This window comes from Aulonocara stuartgranti, assembly GCF_965226115.1.
Source record: "Aulonocara stuartgranti genome assembly, chromosome: 14".
NCBI lineage: Eukaryota > Metazoa > Chordata > Actinopteri > Cichliformes > Cichlidae > Aulonocara > Aulonocara stuartgranti.
In genome coordinates, this window is record NC_138950.1 from 32,907,454 (window position 1) to 32,927,142 (window position 19,689).

Sequence of the window (19,689 nt, forward strand, 5' to 3'; positions counted from 1 at the left end):
AGAAAAGCTGCTCCTGGATTTGTGATATTGATTGGCAGTCATGCAGATGGACTTGTTTGTATTCAGGTGGAGGATTTTATTGACAGGATGAATCAATAGCAGCGCAAAGATGAAGGGGCAGAGACAGAGGACAGGGAAAGAATAAGGATAGAAAAATGGATAGAAAAGGTAGCACGGCTTGAGAAACACCTCGAAAGAGAAAAACAGGTTAAGAAAAGATAGGAGGAGATAGAGGCAGCCAAGGAAGAAATGTCAGAATTTACCTCCCACTGCGACAGACATGCAAATATTTAGAACACGCTGAAGGGAGAAGCTGGAAGAAATGGACATTAAACAACAGGTATTACTCTGATACCTCACGCACACATGCGCACACACAACATGATGGACAGACGTGAGATCGGTGCAGCGGCACAGAGTGCGAGGAGACAAAATATTCAAACTAATAACTTAATAAGTGAAATTGGAGCAGGCAGGTTTTGCCGTTGCAGTCCTCTCAGTGTGATATTACTCATTCATCACCGACGACATTATCACATTCCGCCGAGGCGTCTCTCAACCTGCACTACCACGGTCTGCTTCACAAATGAAATCAGCCTTTATTACAAATGCACTTTTCAAAAACCAGATCCATGTACTTTTCCATCATTTTTATTTCTTTCCCAACCCAGCATCCTTCGGTAATATCGCCTCGCCTTTATGAGAGGGGTAAGTGTTGTAGGTATTAGATAGGTTGAAATGGTGCTGGAGAGGCCACTAAATGACAGAATGGAGTACCAATGGCTTTTCTTACCTCCTTTACACACACACACTAACTCTGTGTACATATGCAAGGTGATACTGCTAGAGATTTCCTATCTGTGGTTTCATTAGAGACAAGTTAATGTCAGCTCCCCCGGAGTCACTGGCATCAAGTGTCAAATTCTTTACAAGAAAATTTATTCTTTTTAAGTCCTTTAACCTCCTAGGACCTGGTGTCCACATATGTGGACATCACATTTTGGGTTATTTAGACCAAAATACTAAATTTTGCTCAACAAGGGCCTGATATCCACTTACGAGGACATTATATTGCCACTGATCTATCGAAATTTTAAACAAATATCCACACATGTGGCTCTCATTTTTCTTAAAAATAAAAATCAGGTAAAAAAAACAAACAAAATCTGGTAATTCTTTGTTTTCACATTCATCAGGTCCCAATCAGCCCAAATATCAAAGAGAAATTAAAAATGCATGCCGTGGGAGAGTTCGGTCTTAGGAGGTTAAGACTTCACATTGAGAAAAAGCCTTAAATCTTCTCTTAAACCAGATCTCAAGTCCTTTTTCATGAATCCGGGACATGTTTCAGTTCAACTGAGATAAATCAATTATGAAATTATTTGCCAAAAGTTCAAGTCATTTAACCAATCCAAGCTGGAAAGCTGAAACTTTACTTAAATTTATTCTGTTCAAGTAAAATCAGACATCATTAAAGAGAGGTTTATTCTTATTTGAACATTTGAATGTTAGCTGTGGGTCATCTGTAGGGTCCTCGCCTAATACTACCAGTAGGGACACTTACACTAGCCAAATGTGGAACTAGTGAAAGAAAGGAGGAGAAAGAAGGAAGGAAAATGTCCTCCACCTGTAAAATCATTCGTGTTCTGGGGTCGGTTTCACTCTTGCCCCTCTAGTGCACCTGTTGTTACTTTTATTAACATCAAAACAGCTGAAACTGATCAAAAAACCCCTCTGCTATTTAACAGACACTTAACTGACTCAATGCTATACTCTACATACTGTGCTGTGCTTTTTTGAGCCATATACAGTGCTACGAGTCTAACAATCCTCGCTTTCTTGCCCATTTAAAATCCAGTTTGGCTAAAGCTTGTGGCTGATCACAAGGATAAAAACAAAACACACTTGGGGAATAGTTTTGTTGTCGTGATAAAAAAAAGGAGGAATTTGGCCAAAATTATCAAAAGAGAACTGTGACAGCAGACACAAGGTCGGCCAAAGATGCAGACCAAGACTTGTAGCTGTGCACAAAAACAACCAAGCAATGATGCAATCAAGAATAATATCTCCACTGGTAGTTTCTGATAATTTCACTGCCTGTCATATCTCTGAAAACTGTGCCAGAATAATGTTTCTGGTGCATGACGTGCAAATAAAAATCAAAGTATTTTCCATATGTACGTTTATATTTAACCAAGAAAACAAAAGTCACACGTTTGTCACTATAATGTCATCACTGTATTTAGAGTGTCAGCTACACACTAGTGAAATTAAGTTGATGTGTTGCTGTAATTTATATCACATTAATTACTACACCCAAAGGTAGTAAGAAGGTAAGATAGATGTGCAAATCATAAAATCGTATGTGTCCTTGCATAAGAAGCAAGTCTGTAGGCCTTTGTATACTTTATGTGACACTTTTATGTCCTCGCTTTGTGAATAGGTGTTTGAGTGTCAGAGAAACTGGAGACCTTTGATGTCATTTTGAGGTAAAAGGGAGCAGAAAGGCCAAATAAAAGAAAATAATAGCACAGTAAAAGCGGTTGGTCTGTGCCATTCATCATATTAATCTGCAAAACACGGGTTCCCTGTATCCACGTCTACTGCAGCAAATCTCTCCCTTTACCCTTCGGACTTTCCTCCCTCTTACTGTCTTTGTTTTTTTCCCACCAATTTGTCTTACTTTCTTGCCAAATGACTCTCAGTAAACTCTCCACCCAGACTTTCTGCCTACCCAAATAGTTTTTAAGAGGGAAAGTTTATGTGCGCTGCGTCCCTTGCCTCCGACTGGCTAAAGCACTTCCTGGATTGAGGGTGGCTGTCAGAACCTGCAGTGAAGATTTATTGTGCACATCCCACCCTGACCTTAAGTGTGGTAGGAGAAAGGGATGTGAAAAAGAGATGAATTGAAGAAGCGATAAGGACAGAGGCAGAGGAGTAAGTGAGCCTGGTAGAAAGCTTGTAAATTTAGCGTAGGAGTATCTGCCGTGTAGGTGTTATCAGTGTTTAGATAATCAAGAGGAGGCGTGTGATGGATGTAGTGTGCCCCCTCCCCTTGAGAGTGTCTCCTTCCACAACTCTGAGAAAGGTCTGTGGCACTGCTGCCTGGTTTGTACTGACAGTTTAAGCCTGTGGGAACATATTTTCCTTTTTATTTTTTTTCTCTCCTCTTGCTGAAGCTGCTGTTGCTTCAGAGTCTCCTCTCTTTTGCGCCGTGTTACCCAGTTCTTTTCCCTCACCTAGACGTCCACATTTCACTCACACTGTGTTCTCCTCCGTGGCAGTATCCACTAATTGAGCATAGCATTACACCGGGCTCTGCAGATACCCTTGTACACAGTCCACTGGCTATCTCCTATAGGGAACACCTTTTTAAGCTGCTTTAGCTTCCCCGGATTTGCTGTTTATCTGCAAGCTGCTTAACATCCCACCTGCACTGCAGCTCCTCCTTTCACGCCTTTCATTGACTTGATCAGTGTCATTGACGACCGCTCGTTTTCAACTATATTCACTGCAACATATGTACATGTGCAGTAGTCATCAAGCGACTCCAGGAAATGGTGACTCACTATGTTCACCAAACAACAAATATGGCGTAATGCATGCATTGATCCTGATTTAGACCTTACAGGAAACAGCTGTGCATGTGCTTGCACGCATCGCTGTTTTACCATCAAAATTAGAAACCAGCAGGGAAAATGTAGAACAACCTAACTCTGTTAAAGATCACTCTGTCTGATAAGTTAGGAGGATGAATATGGATTTATACAAGATGCCCCTCCCTGAGCCTGCCATTGTCAGAGGTCTCTTCCTGTTAGAAAGGTAGAAAGGTCAAGGTCAAGGTCAAGGTCAGATTTATTTATATAGCACATTTCCAACAGCCGATGCTGCACAAAGTGCTTAACAATAACAATAAAATTAAAAACTACAGTGTAATACAATAATAACAATAGAAACAATAAAATAGAAGAATTGAAACAATACTAACTAATTCAGATAAATCCAAAATGCTTGGGTCATAATGTGTTAAAAGCCAGAGCGTAAAAGTGTGTCTTTAGTAAAGATTTAAATTGCTCAAGAGTTTGAGCAGATCTAATATCACGCCTGCAGTTAGTGCAAAACGCGGCGGCGCGATTTTTAACCGGTAGTAGGAAATTCGATCACATCACTCCGGTTCTGGCTTCCTTGCATTGGCTTCCCATTGATTTTAGGGTTCGTTTTAAGGTCCTTTTATTGGTTTTTAAATCTTTAAATGGTCTGGCTCCTGTGTACTTAACTGACTTGCTGAAGTCACATGTTCCTCCTCGCTCGCTCCGTTCAGCTGAGCAGCTGCTGCTGTCGGTCCCTAAGTCGCGGCTGAAATGCAGAGGAGACCGTGCCTTTTCAATTGCGGCTCCGATGCTCTGGAATAACCTTCCCCTCCAAATTAGACAAGCGTCATCAGTGCAGGTCTTTAAGTCCAGATTGAAAACCTATTTTTATTCCCTGGCTTTTAACTCTGTAGGAAACTGACACCTTCTTATTTATTTTATTGTTTGTAATGATTTTATGGTATTTTTAATTTGGTTGTTGTTTTGATCTGTGTTGTTCAGCACTTTGGTCTGCCTGGTGTGTTCTTAAAGTGCTATACAAATAAACGATGATGATGATGATGATGATGAATATTAAAGGGGAGACTATTCCAAAGTCTGGGACCTGCCACAGAAAAAGATCTATCACCACGAGATTTGAGGTTAGTCCGTGGAATGGACAACAATAGTTTTGAACTAGATCTCGTGGGTTTTCCTGGAGCATAGGCAGAGAGGAGCTCTGACAAGTAGGGGGGGGCTCGGGCGTTGAGTGACTTAAAAACAAAAAGTAAGAGTTTAAATTGGATCCTGTAGGGGACAGGGAGCCAGTGTAAAGAGGCTAAAATTGGGGTTATATGCTCTCTCCGTTTGGTACCGGTTAGCAGGCGAGCAGCAGCATTTTGAACCATCTGAAGGCGATGGATGGTGGCATGATCTAGGCCATAATACAATGAATTGCAGTAGTCCAATCTGCAAGTAAGAAAAAGGTGGATGATACGCTCGAAGACGTCAGCCGGAAGGTATGGCTTTATCCTGGCTAGCTGTCTTAGCTGAAAAAAACAGGACTGAACTACTGCACTCACCTGCTTATTCAATTTAAAAGAACCATCAATGTAAACTCCGAGGTTTTTTACATGTGTTTTACAATACGAGGAGAGGGTACCCAACGTGCTGTCGATATGATTGAAATTGCCAAAAATGACAACCTCAGTTTTGTTTTCGTTTAGCTGTAAAAAATTTAATGATAACCACTGTTTAACGTCGTCAAGGCAGCGTAATAAGAGCTGCGGTTGATCTGATCCTGATTTTAAAGGTAGATAAATCTGTAGATCATCCGCAAAGCAATGAAATGAAATGCTGTACCGCGAGAAGATGGAGCCCAATGGCAGCAAATAGAGTGCGAAGAGGGTGGGACCCAAAATAGAGCCTTGAGGAACGCCGTATTTAAGAGGAGCTAATTTGGAGTTGTGGGGGCCCATATTGACATAAAAGAACCTTTCTGTCAAGTAGGAGCGAAACCACTGAAGGGCAGATCCTTTTAGGCCAGCATGCGATTCTAGCCGTGATAACAGGATGTCGTGGTCAACCGTGTCAAAAGCTGCTGACAAGTCCAACAGTAAAAGGGCAGCAGGGCTGCCAGAATCCATAGTTAAGAGAATATCGTTAAAAATCCTTAAAAGTGCTGTCTCAGTGCTATGTAATGATTTAAAACCAGATTGAAATTTTTCTGAGATCATATTAAAATCGAGGTGTGCCTGCAACTGTAGATAGACCACTTTCTCCAAAACTTTAGATAGAAAAGGAAGCTTTGAGATGGGCCTGTAATTAGACAGAACAGTTGGGTCCAGGTTTTGTTTTTTAAGAAGAGGCTGAACTACAGCTTGTTTGAAGCATAGTGGGACGCAGCCTGTAGTAAGGGACGTATTAATCAATTTCAGAATAAAAGGGCCAACAGTATTAAAAGTGTTTTTGAGCAGACTCGGGGGAAGAGAATCAGAGGGGCAGTGTGATGATCTTAGGCCACTAACTATCGCGGTCAGGTCCTTAAGGGAGACGGGATCAAACTGCTCTAAGACAGCTGAACACACAGGTGGAGGGCTTTGAACTGAGACAACAGACAACGAAACAAGGGCCCTAATCGATAAAGGGTTTAATCATAGTGGACTGTGATTTAGGGATTTGACTGTGATACCATATTACCTTAAGATATTCAGAGATGGCTTTTGTTGTGAACTGCTATCATAAAAATAGATTGTATAGAATATATGGACTTTATATTACTGAACATCTGATGCAGTCTGCCCTGGATCCAAACATACCCGTGACTGCAAATTGTTTTGCTCTAAATGTAGCCTAAAGGAGTGATTAATATGAATGGCTCTCAACCCACAGGGGGGTCCCCAGCTTTCCTCCTTAACAAATCCCATTTAAATCTTAGCACATATTGTACACGAGTCCCTGCTGACAATTTTAGACTTTCCTGCGTTTCTATCTGGTCCGGTTCCAAACTTAAATCAGAGACTTTCCGTCTGATTTCAAATCGAAGTACTGTAGCAACACGCTTAACTGTCGCTGTGTGTTTGCATATCACACAGACTAAAGAATAAAAGTAGGAGATGATAAAACAGAGGGGGGGGGGGGGTACCGTAAGGGTAGACACTCGCTAGACTTCATATCATGTATAACAGTGATATGAGAATAAAATCCATCTCCATCAGTGCTAATACTAAATATAGTCTGTTTGCATCCTGTCAATATCACTTCTCTAATTCTGGATACCAGTACAGATAGTGGTGATTCACAGCTGATGCTGCAGCACAGCTAAGATTTTGGCGTTCATCTGCAGAGATGCCCAAGTATCCTACCGGGGATCCACTGGGGTGAAATGAGGTAAAACCCGCTTTCTGCAACTGAGTATTCTCTGTTTGCTAAGAGACCAAAGCAAAGTGCTCCTGGGACTCTGAGAACCAGAAAATTGTATGTGGGCCAAAGTGTTTCTAAAACTAGCACTAAGAAATGATGTTTTTGTGCAATGTGTTTTTAGACAGCTAGAAAGTCAAAAGAAAAGGACCGTGTGCATGCTGACTGACTCACGTTGTGGGGTTTAGACTGTCGGCTTTGATAGGAGTGTCCTCCCTTAATTCATCTGTCTCACACACATCTATTTTAAGTGATTCTTAATCTTCTCACAGGCACATTCAAATGGGCAGTGTATAAGTGGAGAGTAGCTGTGCACAGCGGTGGGGAAGAACTAAAATGCTCTCGTTTGATGCAGGTATTAAAGCACTCTGCAGTGATTCACTCCTTTTGTTTTCCTTTCGATTATACGACAGGCTGAAATGTCCTCCCACTGGAAACATTCTCTGCTTACGCTGTTTTTTCCATTGTTATTATTCCCATCTGATTAGCTCAGTACTTCGTTCCTCATTTCCCCTGTCTTGTTTCCTGCTTTGAAATAGACTTGTTTTATTCATAAAGAATTATTAAGGAAACATGTGAGCTAATAAGGAGCACCTCTGATAGATAATTAACAGCCATCCCACAAATTAACAGCACCCCTGAGCCACTGACAATCATATTGAGTCATTTGGGGAATTGGGAACCCTCTCGATCTGTGTTTGTCTGTTCACAATTGCCACAAGCATCTAAGCATCTAAATACCTAACGTTCTCAGAGTGGCTTAACCCTTGAGGGCTTTCATGTATTTACAGTGATGCCCTTAAAAGTACATGGATCACTTCTAAACCCTTATCAAGCATGAAATATTGTCCCACACGCTAATATTTCTTCTCCTGCATTTAGAATTAGATTTAGATTTAAATTTGCTCACCCTACCTGAAGGTCTAAAATAAAAAGAGCATGTACAACTCAGTGCAGTCATGTTGCAGGCTATACAGATAACCACTGACAACTTATTTCCAGTATCACCCTGTGCCTAATTTCTCTCCCTCTATCTTTAAATGAACAACTTAAAATCACAGATCTGTTAGGAGAGTGGTGCAGAAAATTATTCTCATGACTCACGGCAAAATGAGCTGCACTGGAGGGGCTAAAGTAATCATAATTAGTGGCCACAAAAAGCTCCTGAAGTACAAAAATGTAATTAGAATGCAGGCACGAAGTAGAGCATCTGTACCTAACGTTACCTCATATTTTTAAACTTTCAGCAAAGGCAGTGTATAAAATCCAAACAGATAAAGCCCAGCATTTGCCTCCTAAGCCATTTAAATGTCAGAAACACTTGTCTTTGAGGGGAACCACCACTGTGAAAATCGTGTTCTGTCAGGCGTGCCTTGTATTGAGAGAACAGACGTGGCTGGTGCAATGTTAATTAAATCTGGAGATATGGCAAAAAGCAGGCAAATTGAGTATTTAATGTTAAATTTAGGCTGATAAAACAAGTTGATGGCTTGATTATGACAATGTACCAAAGTGTTTTGATTTTCCATGGTACCTCAGTTTTTTTTCTCCATTATTCTAAAAGCTTTTTTCTTTAATGGAAAAAAACACTCAAATTGGCATTTCCAGTAACCTTTCCAAAAGTGTGCGGTAGTTAAAATAATCTTGCTGAAAAAGAAAGAACATCAGACTTCATCAGACACACTATTAAAGGCAGCGCTGGTGCAGCGCTAGGTTGCAAAGTGGCTTGCAACCGTGGCCAGATTAAAGCAGATTAAAAGTCTATATGGGATGGCCCTTTGGATGTGCACGCAGCAGCCGATCCATCAGCTGATCCATCAGCTGATGCATGCTGGGACTGAGATCACCTGATTTGCCGGTATTGTGGGTGAGCTTGACTTCATGGCCCGCAGAACTGAAAAAAAGAGGAAATTTGTTTCGTCTTTGTCCAACCAGCTGACCATACTGCATACTGTATGCATTATATTACGACCTGTAAACCACTTAAGTACAAAGAAGTCCCCGTGTTTTAACCATTTTGCATCTCTGCATGTAGAAATCCAGCACGACATTGACACGATCAGCGTGATCAGTCTTACTGAAATGGCCACGTAGCCTAACAACCTGGTGGTTATTATTGTGCTTTTGTGTGCACATGTGTATGTGTGCCTATTTATGTGGGCAACCCATTATGAGCTCTTGGAGAGGTCATTTGGCTGTTGACTCCCAGTCTCTGCCGGGAGCGGCTGTATAATTGCTACTCTAATTAGTCACTTTTGCCAGCCGGTAATTCATAGTCACCTTCAAGTGCTTCTCCCATATACACAAACACACACACACGCATATACATACACACAATTTGGGGGATGCATACAGTAACATCCTGTGTACACCAAAGAGTTCCATCGCTATCGGTCTCTTTTAATTGTTTCTTCTATTTTTGTAATTATGGGCTCTCAGACACCCGGTTTTGGACGCTTACAACAATTGACATGATAATGTTTTCCATGTTGACACGGAGCTGACGATGATTTATAGCAATTATGTGTTAGCAAACGGCACTTTGCTAATGAATCTGAAGGGTAGGGGTATTTCTGAAGCGTGACAGCTTGGCCTGCACAAGAGCCTTTGCTTTAATGGAGTTGGCATTGACTGAGGTGTGCAGGTTTCTGTGGTATGTAGAAATTTTCTGTACAAAAAAAGAAAATTGTTTGGAGGAGATTCTTTTTCGGTTTTACTGTTTTTTTGTTGTGAGAGAGACAAAATACCAAATTCAACCTCAGATGTCTGTGAGTAGGCTCCTACTTTAATGTTGCCTGATTGTTCTCTAAATATCAGATGCCTCAGGTTCTTGTCACTGCCCTTGTAGATATGAAACCATCATACTTCTGCATAACAGTCTGAATTTGTTTGTCTCTTTGACCCCTATGCTCTTTTTAGATCTACTCCCTTTATTAACAAAGATAAATTCAATATTCTCTTTACTTCTGCTGCTAAATTTTTGCATTTGCACTGCCCATATGTGGATTTTTTACCCTGTCATTGATCCTCCTGTTAAACACAAGGCTACATTATGCTGATGACCTTCTTTCTCTGTCATAATGGGATCATTTCCAGATTTGTTTGGTGCTTCAACATCCAATCCCCCAGCCAGTCAGATCCCTTTATTTTACACCTCTGTTTCCACTTCGCCTGCACTATAGCGTTCTTATTCCTTCCCTGGTCTCCCCTCCCCCCGCACAGCCGTCTGTAAAGTCACCTTCTTTCCAGTGCTCATCAATCTCTGTTGTGCATCTTTCCTCCAGCATGCCTTAAAGGCCCCCCTCCATTGCTCCATTCTTCCACCTATTTTACTTCCTCTTTAAACCGTCTTTCAATATGTGTCCTCAGTCACGTCGCATTAAGTGCTGAAAATAACGTCATGATTAGATTGCATTAAATTTGTTTTTTACCAGAGTTGCCAATTAAATAATCATGTAAAGATAAATGCAAGGAACTTCAGCTTAAACATAATTATTTAAGACAACTAACAGTGAGCTGAGCAGAAATGTCAATTTTGCTTTGGTCATCAACCAAAGCACTGGACAAATGGCCAACAGCTACAGTTGTTTGAGGCAGTTTATCCTGGACTGTTGGAGCAGCGATCAGATGGACTGACAGACATCCCTGCAAGCATGGCAAAGAATGGCTCCCATCAATGGTGGTCTATTTAAAATGGGTAAAACTCGCAAATCCTGCCATCACACAGTTAGCATGACACAGTTGTGCTAATATTGCTAACGTCACTAATTTATCAGTGTTGTAGAGAGTTGCACTTCCAAGTTAAAAAACTGGTTGAGGCATGCTAAGGCTATAGAGGCTGGGCAGCAGAAACAGAGCAGTGGGTATTGGTTCCAGCTCTTCCACTGACCAGTTTTACATTTTCTTCCCATGTGACCTCATGTGGTAGCGAAAGCGATGACATTCTCAAAAGTAAAAGTGGCTCTTCACAGAGTAGTTCAAAGGTCATGATGTATTCTGTTAACAAAGAGTCTGAGATTGGCACTGGTAACATGGTTTGCATTCCCTCTTCTGCCAACAGTCTTCTTTTTTACTTCATGGTGCTAAAATAAGGCTCGAAATATAATGATGTGAAAATAAAACGGTCAGTGTGGGAATTAAGATTCTTTGTTTGTTTTTTAATAAAAGGGGGAAGCTACAACTATTACTTCGCATCGAGAGGTAGCTGAGATTAGCATAAAGGTTGGAGGCATCTTGAGAGAGTACCCCTAAGGCTGTAATTAACAAATAAGCATAAGGATATCCTTATCCATCTTAAGTGTAATGAATGAGTTTCCTTAAGTATTGAGCCTTATTCTTTCTCCATCTAAACATCTGCCAGGATCCACTTGGGTCAAAGTGACTGAAATTTCATCATCAGACAGTGAGTGTGAGGGCCTGTACAGGGATCTGTGTCTCTGGCTGGTTTTTGTACTGACTATGAGTGCACCCCAGACAGAGGACTACAAAGAAGTATCACAGGAATGACTGCTCGCCCATCGTGTCTCCAGCTGTCCATATACACAATAAATAATAAAGCCCCCTTTAAACCCAGAGCCTGTCTGCTCTGAGAAAACAGCAGACCATTTTCTGGGCAGTTTTATGATGGTTCCAAAAGGTCTGCTGATTAGAGCTGATTGGATTTTTTGAAAACAATAGGTACTCTGGAGTAGGTGCTCCTGAACAACAGCCCAGAAAAAATCTATGCTGATTGGTCTAACACAGAAAGGACAACCACAAGAAAAACAAAAGCAGTAAACTTGCAGAAGCCAAAGAAACAACAGAACAAATGAAAAAGATAACAAATAGAATTCCGAAGTGGATCGATTGGGCAGCGCAGGCTTTGGTTGCGTTTTGCATAGGAGCAAGAGAGACAGACAAATGAGTGGTGGTGGTCAAGTGAGCCAGAAAATAAATGAAGAGATCTAGCAGTTTTGAGCAACAGAAATATAATATCACACTCCTATTTTTTACAGCAGTTGAAATGCAAACATATACCTGCCCACACCTCTTTACATTCCCCATTGCCCCTTCATCCTCTCCACTGCACCTGCCATGTGTGTGCACCACCTGTCACACAGACATAGACTGTGTGACATCGCATAACTGTGATGGAGACGGAGACGTAATCTGGTTGTTGCATTTTTATAAAGTTCTGTAAGTACAAAGCTGTCTGTACATCAGGGGACTACTTTGCCTAATGGTCACAGGTCTTTGGGAAAGATACACAATGGTCTAATAGAAGCTTTTAGCTCCATGAAGAAAAGTTACTCAGAAAGAAAGTTCTGGATACTTCGGATGGAGGAAAAAAAACTGCTGGGTATGAGCTTTAGAAGTGTGAGCAAACTAGCTGTTTACCCTTTAGCGCACAGACATGAGAGTATAGGACATTTTTGAACTGCTCTTCTGTTATTTGCTGGGTGCCTCGATAATTGTTTCTAAGGTTTTCCTTGTTGCAGCTCTGAGTCACTTTTCCTCCCAAGTTCTCCTCATCTCTCCGTACTTCCCTCCTAAAGTCTTTTCTCATATAGTTTTCATTTCCTCCGCCGTCTCTTCGTCCCTTTCTTTCTTTCATCTGCAGCCTCCCTCCTTCCCGTGCTGTCATCTCTCTGCCCTGCCACCTTCCAATCCTAGATCACCTCATCTCTCTTCATTCTCTACCTTTTTCTATCTCGTTTCTCCATCTCTTGTTTGAAGTTAAAAGGTTGGGTTGGATGACAGATCTCTTTAAGACTTTCAACTCCAAAGGACTTGAGGCAACAACTGCTCAGTCAAGTTCTAATGGAGACATTGGAGAAGAAGAAAAGGAGACAGAGTAAACTGCAGAGAGAAAAAGGAGAGTGAGACGGGGTAGGGGGTGGGGGTGGGGGGCAGATAGCAATTTTGTTTTCTTCTCAAGTGCCCCAAGAGACGGTGAGGGGTCTTTGATGTGCTATGTTTCCGGCCTATACATCACTCTCACTCTCTTTCACGTTCCTTTCTTTGTCCTCTGGTTATTTCACATCTTCTGTCTCCTTTGTTTGTGTGTGTGGTTATTTCATTCATTCATTCCTTCCGTCTGTCAATTTGCATGAGGCAGAGAAACGGGAACGTGGAGGGATTAGGGAATACTCAACTTTTTGCTTTGCTACAAGCTAGGCGAGTCAGGAGTGCTCTCATCAAGTTTAATTTCTGCTTTGAAGTTTTTGGAGTTTGACACGTAACGATGCTGGATTTGTTGGGTGTTGTTACGCGTCATTGCAGACTCTATGGCTCTTTCTCCCTCTGTTCGCACACACAGCAAATGCACACAGAACAATGCTTTTTTTGTCCGAGTCCAGCTGGCATCTTCTCATTATTAGCAGTCTACTTTCTCCCGCAAACTCGAATTATTTATTTCTTTGGGAAGATGCCAGGCGCTTGTGCCACCTCCACCAGTTGGATTTCATCATCATCCTGTCTGAATGCAGTTCGTCATACTCCTTGGGTCTTGATTCAGCACTTAACTGGTAGAGAACAGCTGCTTGTTGAAGCAGACCCAGGTCTTGTCAGTCCTATAAATACAGCTTGTGTATTTTTACGCACCGTTGTTTTAGCTTTATTTAAACCAAGAATGGAAAAACACAGCAAAATCTATAATGAGCGTGACTCAGACACTCACACAAACAAAGCATTAATTCACCGGATGTTTCGGCAGGATGCACCGAGCTTTTTATTGCTTCTTGCAATGAAATTACGCGCTGCAGCTCTCGGACTACACACAGTGGTATCAGATTTCCAATAATGTAAAGTTATGTTGATTTTTTTATTGAGCAAGTTGGAAAAATTGGCGAACAACGATATAAATTGCATTCAGAGCAGCAACACTGTTGTCAGACAGTGAAACAGAAAACCACACTGCACTGGAGTGAAAAAACTAAAATAAAATATAAAAAAAAAGCAAGGCTGTGTTAACGTGAGCATGTTTTTCATTCTAGTGAGACACTGAGGAGAGATTTTCATAGCATGCTGAAAGATTTCACTTGTTTACTTGCACACATTCCTACCATCCACTGTGGTGATTATGGTATATTAAAATTACCCCAACGTTTTCAGCGGAAGGTAATTCATCAGAAATTCGCCAGCGGAGCACTTTGACAAATGATGATTCTTTGCATTGAAATAAAAACTGAGCCTAATTGATTTGTATTGTCTGCATTCCCATTCGTGGTGTGTTGGTGCACTGATGTTACTGAAATAAGTCCACTGCTGGCTATGCATTTGGTAATTCTATTCATAAGGTAACTAAAAGATATTTTAATAATCTTCCTGCCAAAACAAACCTTCTCTATGGGCTGATTCAATATTGTAGGCAGAAACCTTACCCCTACAATAAAATGTGATACACTCAATTAGCCCCCTCCAAAGTCACAAAATTCTTCCTGTAAAGCAAAACCCTTACCTCGTTTAGTTTTTGGCGACGTCACCTTTAAGCTTGTCTCTTTGCACACCTTTGGACCAATTCCGGCACTGACAGGTCACATCAGAAGTGATCCTTGGCATTAACATGGTGCACATTCTGTACATTCATGCAGATCTGCCATTCTGCCACATCCCAAAGACGTTTGCTGGACACAGTTCTGTCTCCCACGAGGGTCCATGAATTCCACTAACGTCACTTTTATGTTCATGAAAGCAGAGATGACTTTGTCTTTGTGACAAAGCATTGTCATGCTGCACGTACCTTTGGGAAGATGTTAGGTTATGACCATTTAGAGATGCACATAATCAGCAGCAGTACTCAGATAAACTGAGGCATTCAATCAACATTTGTCTGGTATTAGCAATGGCAGTGTGTGCCAAGGAAGCATTCCACACTCCATTACACCAGCAGCAGCCTGCAAGTAAAGCAAGAAAGGTCAGAGCCATGAAGCCATGCATTCTGAGCCTATTCTGAGTCTACCATGGGCAGCTTCAGCAGAAATCAGTTTGTCATTTAATTAGTTGTTTTGCAAAGAGTCCTTTTTAGGACCTTGTGCCCACTGTAGCTGTTGTTTTTGGCTAACAGGAGTCAGGTATTATAGCTCATCTGCCAGCATTAACAACCATATCATGGTGAAAGTTACATATTCATCCCCACTCTGCTGTTTGATGTGAACATTAGTTGAAGCTCCTGGCCTGCATCTATATAACTGTATGTAGGACACCTGTGCCGCCCAGCTGGTTGAATTTAAATTGTCTAAGCAGGTGTGCAGGGATTGATAATAAATAGGGATGGGTATCGTTTAGGTTTTATCCGATACCAGTACCAAACCGGTACTTTTGAAACGGTGCCGGTGCTTAAACGGTGCTCAAACCGGTGCTTAAAGAATGGAGAACACAAAATTGGTCCAAAAACCTCTCATGTTCAGCTTTTTTTTTGTAAAGAGATAACAATGTTAGCCTTTTCTGCAGCTATAGGGCATATATGGTATCACTCTTGGCTGGAAGCAGTGCTTAAACAATGGAAAAAACACAAACTTTGTCCAAATACCTCTCATGTTTAGCTGTTTTCCACTTTTTCTTTGGTCATTTTAGCGCTTTTGGCCAGGATGAAGAGAGTATCTGCCATCAAACAAGAAGACAGCCACATGTAACTACGACGGTGTTTGCTAGTTCACCTTACATGCATTAATTTAATAACGTGGTTAGCCTACTCAATGTAAATTACACACGAACAACATTAAGCTACTCTCGCAGAGAAGAACGGCTGCTGCTGCCATCATCATCCTCATCATTTCTGCTACACTGGCAGGGCTAGGGGCCAGGACTCTCCTCTTCGGGTTCTTGGGGGATGTTGCTAACTCCGGGTCCGATAACAGGCAACCCACCCGCAGTAGATGTGCCCGGTGTGAGGTCTCGCAGCAAGCTATCAAATACAGCGCATTTCTCGGCTTTTAACAAAATGCTATACGTCGCCAGGTGTTTCATCAGATTCGAGGTGTTACCTCCTTTGCACAGTATCACCTTAAAGCACTTGTTGCAGGCTGCTGAGTTTGCATCTTTTGCTGTGAAGTACAGCCAGACTTTGACCGCTTCGCCTTGGGCATTTTTAATCTGTAGCTCTGCTCTAAAAGAACGTACGTATCTGGGCCCGCCTACTACGCTTGCAAAGGTAAAATGATTGGCTAGAATCCAAAGTGTGTGACATTTCAGGAAAAAAAAGCACCGAAATGTTATTGCCATAATGGCACCGGATACCGGTACCCATCCCTAATAATAAAGTGTATATTGGAGGTATTGGAAGCTTTTAACATCCACCAAACCAGGGTTAGGATCAGGTCCACATCTATACCATTATATAGATTTTTTTTATTTTTTTTTTACCTGGCCAGATGGAAATCTCACAGAACTGTGAAACTCATAACCTTGTCTTCTTTGCATATCAACCCTAGATTTCCTGAATCCTTTTCCCTTTCACACTGCTTAATCTGATGGGGTCTGATATTTAAGATTAATAAAATGGAAGGTTGCTGTTGATGTTTTAGTCTTGTTTACAGAGGTGTTCTTACATCTAAATTACATCCATACATGATTTATTGAATTCACAGAACCTCTGCCTGCAGTTGTCCAGTTGAATTTTCTTTCTGGTATCTTCTAAAACCTTTTAATTTGGGAAAATACAAATATTTAGTGACTTTGAATGTTTAGAAAGAATCTAAACCATCAGCAGCTACTAAAATATTTTATCAAAATAGTTATTTGCCTTGTTTTTCTCTGCTTGCCTAATGTCGTCACTTTGTTCACTCCTCCTTTATACTCTTAAGAGGGCTCTCCACCTGACATCACAAGCCGACTCAGTCAGCGTCCTCTTGGGCAAAAAACACCGCGCCATTTTCCCTTTTGAAGGCTGTAAGAGTAAATCACCCACTAGGTGCTCAGAGCTGTCTTTGAAATACTCCACAGCAAAAAGTGAAACGAAGCAGTAGTGTGCATGTGTATATGTCAGAGGGATTAGAGCATGTGTGTGCCAGTGTACATAAGCGACTTTACATCTGGTAGTTGAGATTTAACCAGATTGGAAAAAAAAAACACTTTAAATTCCAACTGATGATGTACAAACCTCCGGGGGATGAATTCAGTATGAGTCTTGCAAACATATGAAATCGAGAAAACCCCACGATGCACAGTGGACCGCTGACATTAGAGCCACAGGGTGTTTGCACACGCTTCTTTATGTCCTCAAATCCTAACTAGCTAATCAACGTCGATGCAGTTAGTTTCAATCGTATATGCAGCACCATCAAAACCACAAACACATTATCCCCCTGCAATTCTGAGCACCGACTCAGCAGATCGACGTGCCACATATGTGTTAAGCAGCTGTGCAGGATGATCACTGGTCGGCCAGATGTTGCATCTCGCACCTAAATAACAGGGAAAATGGAATGGATTGATTAGAACTCCCATCTGCTGCGCTGGGATGGTGCTAATAAGCAGGCTGCAGAGTGCTCTTTCCTAGAGAGGGAGGTTACCGCCGGCAGAGTGTTCAAAGGCTGTCGCAGGTTGTATCAGAGGGGCCAAGAGAGGAAGAGGTGAAGCACGGCCCGGTGAGTTTTGAGAGGCAAAGCCTAAAGCCGACAAAAGGGGAACGACAGAGAGACAGATAGGCGGGAGAGGGCCGGTGCACTCAATTAAATTGCACAGCAGGACGGGGTAAATGGTCAAACATGCCGAAGAGTGCCGCAGTCAAGCATTTTTCAGAAGAGGTTAAACAGGTGATGTACTAATGCATTTCAGTCAGCGTTTAGTGGAGAGGAAAGCATTTAGTTTTCACTTCCCAAGCCAAGAATTAATGTACAAAGGGCTGTTTTTTTTCCCACACTAAATCACAAAGTGGAGGCAAGCTCTAATAGAAAACAAACATCCCTCTTAAATGAGACAATGTACTGCAATATTAATTTATTCGCCCACACAATGTGGTCTCGGGAGGTGAGGGAGGGTTTTGAGTTTACTAATTCTTACTGTAGTTAACGTCTGGTGAAAAATGAAAACCAAACAAAACACACCATAAACATCACCTCTGTCATTTAAAATCCCACGTATCCAAAATCAAGTCAGTTATTTCACCATTACTTGATTTACAAGTGTCAGTCAATCTGCTGTGTGCAACATATTTCACGCATTTCCTGTGATGAGAAGCAACTGGCAGCAGAATGAGATCAAAGGATGTTTTTTTCCTTGGTGAACAGGGAGCTTTGTATTCCCTGACAAAGAACAAAGTTAAAATGGTTTTCAGTATTGTGAGTCTATTTTTTGTGCAAGTCGATGACATAAAGGCTGTTCTTTTTTTCTTCTTTGGTTGTCTCCTGTTGACACTAACGCACATCATCAGATGCTGTAACCATCTCTAGCCTGTTGTTCTTGTTTTGAACTGATGTTTTCTGAGTCAGGTCATTAAAAAAATATGCACAATACACAGCAAATGCACAAAGCATAAATATTGTGTCTTAAAATGTTTTCTCATCATAGTAAAAAGAAAGTACACCCTGTTTATATTCTGAGGTTGAAAATGGTACATATAAGTGCAGACTCTTACTGCTTCCATTCAGAGCGTAAGTAGCAGCCAGGTCCTGTTAATCAAATGTACTTGATTAAGTGCTCATGAGCAAGTGTGAGCACCTCTATAAAAGCGGTTTTGGCAGTTTGTTGGTCTGCAGCATTCAGGTGTGTGTTAACACAAGGACACAAGACATCAGCAATGATCTTAGAGGCACAGTTGTTGCTGCTCATCAACACAGATGATGTCAAACTCAACCACTCCAAGGTCAGACTGTGAATAATATTTAAATTCTAAATAAATAATGATGGCATATAATGTCTTGTGTTGTTAAAAGCATCTAATTTGAGAACCAGCAAAGACTAAATTAATTTTTTATTATGTCCTGATATGTAAAACCTTAGTTGTGACTGAGAGCGTATTTTCTTTTTACCATGACTGCATACAGGGTACAACAACCTGAGCATGCACTGGGCAAATATCAGAAATGATGAAATAAAAGCAGTCCCTGTTTTCATGTTTAATGAAGAAAAGCTTGTTTTGAATAACAGAATGTTTGATGAAGAAAAGTGTGCGTTTGAAGCTTCTTCCGATTTACTTTTATCATTTGGAGATACAAACCTGCATTCATTTATAAATCTACCCTAAACTTGCTGCACTCCTGTAGCCTCACAGCAGCATTCCCACTTCTCTCTTCATGGTTTAAGGTCAGAACTATTTTGTTTCATCTAAACAAAGTCTGTGCTGCCAATATTCATCAAGCTTTTTCTAGCTCTGTGATGAATGATTTCACTCTTGGAAAAAATCCATAGACGCTTTCTTCGTGCAGTATCCTTCACACTGTCACTGTCACTCGTGTCAACAAATAATCCACGTGTCAGCTCCCATGCGCTACCGTGACTATTTTTCAATTCAAAGTTGCATGGGGGGCTAATTGTACATGAAATGATTTTCCCCAAAGGCCACCTTATCCGTTCCTCCTAACAGCTGCTGCTGCTTGTGTTTCTTTTACGTTCAGTAGCCTGCTCATGCTCCTCTACTTGTACTGAGTTTCATGAACGTTCACCTCTCTTCTTGGAGGAGCTTCTTTTTCACGTGGTGCCATATTCTATTAAAAACACCCAAGGCAGAAACCTGAGCAAACAGTAATTGAAACTAGCTCTCATCATGCTGATGGTTTTGCTG

At 41.3% G+C, this 19,689-nt stretch overlaps 1 protein-coding gene and 1 long non-coding RNA gene across 3 annotated transcripts in view; one reads left to right on the forward strand and one right to left on the reverse strand.

The window, feature by feature from the left end:
- Positions 1 to 19,689, forward strand: part of LOC309687253 (calsyntenin-2-like) — a 341,001-nt gene that overhangs the window by 275,598 nt on the left and 45,714 nt on the right. The window lies entirely within an intron of this gene.
- LOC309687258 overlaps positions 1 to 19,689 on the reverse strand; it is a 41,007-nt gene that overhangs the window by 16,549 nt on the left and 4,769 nt on the right. The gene's annotated exons all lie outside the window — the stretch shown is intronic.